Consider the following 6900-nt stretch of genomic DNA (forward strand, 5'->3'; position numbering starts at 1 on the left):
CCTCAGTGTGGGCCCCCGGCCCTTTGACCCTTCCGGTCCTGGCCCCAGCATGGACCAGTCGGGGGAATGTGCAGACAGGCCTGCATCTATGGCCTCACACTCTTCCTCTGGAGTCCACCTCCCAGACCCTACAAAGCGGGTAACCCAACCGGTTGTGGGAGCTAGGGGTTAAGGCACCCCGACCCGCCTTTCACCAGGGAGGTAACTGGCCTGGCATTTCCTGGGGGCTCCTGTGCCACTGGGAGCCCCACCAGGCCACCCGCTCCCAGCAGGGTGCAGGTTTAGGTCATGCCCGGGACAAGGAGCCTCCTCACCATGCCCTACAGCTCCTCCCTTACCTCCAGATGATACCAGCAGCCCTCCAGCCAGGCAGTGTTGTTGCCTAGCCTTCCAGCAGCAAAATGCTCTGTTTATATGGGCAGCCCTGAATCTAAAAGGGCTGCACTAATCAGGCACCTGCGGGCTGCTGCTTTCTGGCCCCTTAAAGTGGCAGGCACAAACAGCACATAGCCAACATTTTGGGGGCTGGGTAAAAGCTTTTTGGGCATGATTCTGCCATGGGCCTGTGGATCCCAGCAGACCATAGGCACCCAGCAGCTCCCAGTCCTGTCCAGGTTGTGTGGTTGTGGGCTTCTGAGGACTTCATTGAGGGAACTGAGGCACTTCCAGCTGACCAGGAGGTTCAGGATCTACATTCAGGACTTGGTCACCTACGTCCCTTTGTGGATCCAGCCCATAATCTCTCTCTGGCCCAGTTACTATCTGTGCACTGGAGCTAGTAGCACTGCCCCACCTCACAGGGGTCTGTGAGGGGAAATTATGTGGAAGACTGTGGCAATCAGATACTGCAGTGATGGGAGCTGCGGAAGTACAGAATTGTAAGAGGTTGCTGCATCTACTCAGTGTCTTGTCAAATGTGCTCAGCACCTCCATCTGGAAGGAGACTTCTTAAAGGGCACAGTACCTGTTGTACGCTGATGTGCTGAGCTCATCTGAAAATCCATAGATTCCTAGATGATACGGCCAGGAGGGTCACTGTGATCACCTAATGTGGCCTCTGGTATCACACCAGCTGGAGCAGAACCCAGAGTAGGACCATCCAGTGGGAATGTCTGTTTGAACCAGAGCAGATCCTTCAAAGATACAGCCAGTGGATTTAAAAATGGCTAGTGATGTCTCTGCCATGCCTCTTGGTAAGCTGTTTAAATGACTAATTAACCTCACTGTTAAATTTGTCCAGCTTCAACTTCCAACCACTGAATCATGTTATAACTTTGTCTGCTGCACTGAAAGAGTCATAGTTTCACAGTTTCATAGTTGGTAGGGTTGGAAGGGACCTGAGCAGATCATCAAGTCTGACCCCCTGCCACGGCAGGAAAAAGTACTGGGGTCAAACGACCCCAGCAAGGTGTTCATCCAACCTCCTCCTAAAGACCCCCAGGGTAGGAGCCAGCACCACTTCGCTTGGAAGTTGGTTCCAGATCCTAGCCGCCCTGACAGCGAAGTAGTGCCTCCCGATGTCTAGTCTTAATCTACCCTCTGCCAGCTTGTGACCGTTATTTCTAGTCACTCCTGGTAGTGCTCGGGGGAACAGGGACTCCCCCAATGCCTGTTGGTCCCCTCTGACTAGTTTGTAACAGGCCACTAGACCCCCCCTCAGCCTTCTCTTGTGGAGGCTGAACAGGTTCAGGTCCCCTAGCCTCTCCTCGTAGGGCCTGCCCTGCTGCCCCCTGATCATGCAGGTGGCCCTCCTCTGGACCCTCTCAATGCTGTCCACATCCCTCCTGAAGTGGGGCGCCCAGAACTGGATGCAGCACTCCAACTGCAGCCTGACCAGTGCCGCATAGAGGGGGAGGATCACCTACTGGAGCACCTCCCTGGACCTGCTTGAGATGCATCTGTGGATGCATGACAAGGTGTGGTTGGCCTTCCTGACCACGTCCCCACACTGTCAGCCCATGTTCATTTTGGCATCAATAATGATTCCAAGATCCTTTTCTGCCTCTGCACTGAGAAGGGAGCTCCCTAGCCTGTAGGTATGCTGCTGGTTCCTCCTCCCCAGGTGCAGCACCTTGCACTTGTCAGTGCCAAAACCCATCCTGTTCTCATCCGCCCACCCCTGTAACCTGTCTAGGTCCAATTGCAGCCTATTCCTCCCTTCTAGTGTGCCCACATCCCCCCACATCTTAGTGTCATCAGCAAATTTGAATAGGGTGCTTTTTACCCCCTTGTCCAAGTCACTGATGAATATGTTGAACAGCACGGGCCCAAGGACCGAGCCCTGGGGGACCCCACTGCCCACATCCTCCAGGTCGGAAATGACCCATCCACCACCACTCTCTAGGTGCTGCCCTCCAGCCCGTTAGTGACCCATTTGATGGTGTAGGTGTCGACGCCACAGTCCCCTAGTTTTTTAATGAGAATGGGGTGAGAGACAGTGTCAAAGGCCTTCCTGAAGTCCAGAAAGACTACGTCCACTGCTACTCCCGCGTCTAAGGATTTTGTGACCTGGTCATAAAAGGCCACCAGGTTGGTTCTGGACCACGTGTTATGCCAGCAGCTAGCCCCCAAAGGGAAAACTCGATGAACACATAAGCAAACCCTTTTGTCACCAAGGATTCAGAATGGGAAGTCCCTGAAATAAGGTAGAATTCTCTTGAAGCATGTCATTCCCTGCAGGGGAAGGAATTTTAAAACATGCCGTCAAGCCCCCACCCCGCTCTGCATGGCTTAGAACAGATTAAAAGTCAGTATGGAGGAGGAGGAGGCCAGTGGAGTCCTAAGGGCAACAGTAATAATTAAGAGCAGCCCTATCTGTTACTATGCTAGCTTTGACTGGGAGTCTCATGTCACACCTATGCTACCAGCACATGATGGAGACCAGCAGCCAAGAGATCTGAATGGAGCCTTGTTTTGCATCAGTACAGATTGCCCCTCATCCTATGGCTCTGCATGCTCCAGGGGCACCATCCAAGGCAAACTTGGAGCGAGTACGATGGCATGGTGGTCCAGTGCAAAGCGCAGATTCTAAGGGGCAGCTGGGCTCACAGCTGAGATGGAGCAGGCAAGCTAACAGAGTGGAGGAGAAGGGGAAGCCAGACTCACATGGTGATAGTGGCAGCTTAAAGAAAAAAGGATAGGAGGAGGTAAGACAAAGACAAGAGAATGTGGGGCCCCATTGTGATACTTTCTGGTGCAGCAGGACCTTCACTGCCTAGAAGTGCAGCACAGTGCAGAAACCCTCCAACAATGGGCTGGCAATGAAAGTGAGAGGGGATTCACAGATGCCCAGAGGCTCACACCAGAAAACACTCCTTTGCGTTCATTCCATCTGACCTTCTGCACAAGTCAGGTAGAGGCTGTTACTTGCACCTCATGCACAAAGCCCTGTGAACAAGGACCTCTAGGCCAGGGTGAGTTAGTGGCCATGTGGGGCTGGAGAAGCAGCACATGCTGAGGGACTGGCTGGGACCTAGAGAATGGCTTCAGAAGTAGCTATGCTACAGCCTGCTGGGTGACTGGGTGTTCATATCTCTGCCTCTTCTTCTAACACCTATTAGGCCCAAGCTCCATGAACTGCAAGCACCTTGATTTCCATCAACAAGGGAATGGAGTGAGAGGTGATGGACTGCAGAACTAAGAGGTAATCCAACTGAACACACCCTGACCCAGCTGTTCCCTCCCTCACCTCTCCCTACTTCTTCCCTCTCCCTTTCCTCTTCCTCCCCCACCAGCTTTGACCAGAATGGGACCAGCTCTTTCCAATGTTCCTGTTCAGCTATCCTGAACTGGGTCATCCTGACCCTTCCACCTTTACCCCAAGGAACACAAGAGGAGGAAGACAGTGTCTTTTACAGTTCATATCTCAAAAAAAACCCAACCTGAATTAAATGTCATGGGACAAAGAAAAGGCACAGCTCTGCCTGAGGGCTCTTTCCTGTTGTGTTTCAGTGACCTACTGTAAACAGCAGAGGCCTCAGAACTTCCCAAGAGTGAAGAGGATCTTTCAGAATTTAGGTTCCCTAAAATAAAGGTGTTACTGCCTGTCCCAGTGAGCCCTACTGGCATCTGGTAGCAGGTGGAATACACTACCCCATAAGCACACATCAGGCTGCACCCCAAGATCCTTTATAACTGCTGGGGATGCACAGCTCTGCCCAGGTGCTCCCTGGGCAGGCTTGTTGATCCCAGCCCAGATACTCCTGCTGTATTATAGGATGGACATTGTACCAGAGCAGGTCTCCATGAAGGTAGAACAATACCTGACAGGTTCCAGGATTAGAAGAAAGCCTGGTGGAGCTTCCTGGTCACTCCTGTTCTGGCCCATCCAACTGGGTGACTTAGTGTGGCTTGCACTTAGAGTCCAGCAGGACCTTTAGCATAAGCAAGCCTATTTAGCTATCTGCCAGGCGGTGGCACCTGAGATGAGCCCTCTCCCTGGGCTACTGGAGAGAGGCCTTTCCCTGTGAGCCAGTGCCCACCCGTCAGGTACCCTTCTGCTTCATTTTACATCACAAATTTGCTCCTGTTGTTTAATTTCTGTGCTACTAGATGGTGCTCCAGCTGCACTTTGGCATAGCACCAGGCAGCTCCTTAGACATATCAGGCTGCTCTCTGGAGTGCAGTGTGCAGGGCCCCTCTCTCCCAAAGCCTGTGGCGTGATGGATATATGCTGCTGGGCTGGGACCTACAAACCGTAAAAGCTGTTGTTACTTGCTACTGGGCCTCAGCAGCACAGTCCAAGATTTGGTAGGAAGTCTTCCCCAGCAAGGTTCCTTGTTAAACCAAGCTCCTATTAAACAAGAGGACTCAGGACCAGCACCGGGGCCTATCTAGAGCTGCTGCACATGGAGAGATGCTCTCACTTTTCAAGGGGCTCCCCAGATCTCCATCAGCATCAGGCCTCCAGAATCAACTGTCCCTGCTTCCCTCAGGGAGGGGGGGCAGCACAGCCCAACCCAGCCCATCAGAACTCCAACCTGAGGTTTCTCCAGATCTTGGGCTCATGGCAAGAGGACACTGCTGGTGGGCCTGAGCACAGGCTGGGCTGAGGGGGCTTTAAGCACTAGGCAAGCATTCCCTCTCCTGCCATGGTGACCCTGGGCACACATCTCTGCCTCTTGGACCTTCAGCAACAACCTGTGACCTGGCACATTCATTTCACCAGTAACCAAGGGCTGGCAGTGCCTAAGCTGAGATAGGACCATGAACCCCTGGGCCTTTGTCCTGCTCGTAGCCCACGCATCCCCTTCTCAAGGAAGAGAAGGTGGCTTGCTCCTTCACAAGCTCAGCTGAGGGATGGCTAAGCTAAGCCAGGTGGGATGAAGTCTGAGGACCCAGTGGGGCTGGGGCCTTGGGGAGCCCAGTGAAAGGAGGCAGCTCTGGTCACTGAAGCTGCCTTTAATTATTATGGCAACTAAAGTTTCTTGACACGGATGATGTGAAATGCAGTTGCCATGGCAACAAACAAGCTGCAGTTTATTTCCATCTCTGCAATTAATGAAATGCGCAAATGAGTTTTGCTCTGCACCCCCACCCCACCTTGCGCTAGGTCCCTGCCTGGCTGCTGTGATGGGGTCTGGGAGAGAGCTCAGCACTGAAGGGGGCCTGTGCTGTAGCTAGAGGGAGAGCACACTATAGGACTTCCTGCCCCCTCCCCCATCCTCACTCCTTACTGCCCTGGCAGGATGCTGTGCTGCCCCAGGACTAGGTGGCAGTGCATTATGAGCAAGCATCATGGTGCCAGATGACAGCCCGGGGCTCTGACAGGGCATAGCTCACAGATTAGCCCCAGCTCCTGCCAGCACAACCACTCCAAGGCAGGGGAGGCTGGTTCTTGACCCATGTAGGTTGGTGCACATGTAAAAGATTTGTGTGAACTTTCCTGCATACAGGGGGTATCAGGCTTACTGCTTGGGCAAGGGTCACGGCCCAGGGGGCAGAGGACACAGATCTTGCATCCACAGCCATGAGCCAATGATTCTGACCCTTCCAGATGTCACATTCCCACAGTTAACCCTATGAGCACCAGACAGAGGAGCTAGCTTCTACGGAGAGGGCTGGCTTGCCTCCCACTGCCCTCTGGACTGACCCAACAACGCCTCTGGAACCTATTCTCATAATGAGGGATGGTGCTGAGGAAACAAAACCTCTCTGGAGCAGAGACCCCCAAAAGTTCATGAAGGGGCAGGAGAAGGGAGGGGATTGAGCCCCTCAAACTATGGCCAAGTCTTTTCTTCATTGCATATGAGATGGGGAAATGCAGAGCAAAGGCAGCGAATTAATGAAGCCAGCCCCCACCCCCACCGTGTCCTTTGTACTAGAGCTCCCCATCTGTTTACCTGAGAACCCTGCCCTGGGGGTTACTCCAGCCTTTTGCAATTCTGCTACCCTTCTCTAGCAACTGCTCTCCAGCGTCTCCATGGGCTTAATGGGCTCTGTTGAGGGGCAGCCCTGGGTGCAGGCCTTGTCCCTGGGTAACTCACTGGTTATCTCACATAGCACTTACTACATGGAGGAAAGGCCTTTAAACTGGTTGAAATGGTTCTGCATTAAGGGTCTAAGCCATTGCAGTGAGATCAATTTGGTCATGGTGGTGCTAGTTCTCCAGACAGGGTGAGCCTTCTCACAGCACCTTTAGGAGGGGGTGTTGCTAATCCACTTGGAAGATAGAGAAGCTGAGACACAGAGCAGTTATTGACCTTCCCAAGAGCACACGGAGTTGTGGCTGGAACTGGTGTCCTGATCCCCACCCCGCCTGCACTAACGTACCAGAACGCCCTTTACTCCCAGAGCTGGGAACACAGTCCAACTCCTTTAGCTCCCAGGTTCTTTAGCTCCCAGGTCATCTTGTAACACTACAGACAGAGCAAGCATGTACATGCAGGTCCATTATCCCCA

This window comes from Alligator sinensis, unplaced genomic scaffold (assembly GCF_000455745.1).
Source record: "Alligator sinensis unplaced genomic scaffold, ASM45574v1 scaffold879_1, whole genome shotgun sequence".
NCBI classification, from domain to species: domain Eukaryota; kingdom Metazoa; phylum Chordata; order Crocodylia; family Alligatoridae; genus Alligator; species Alligator sinensis.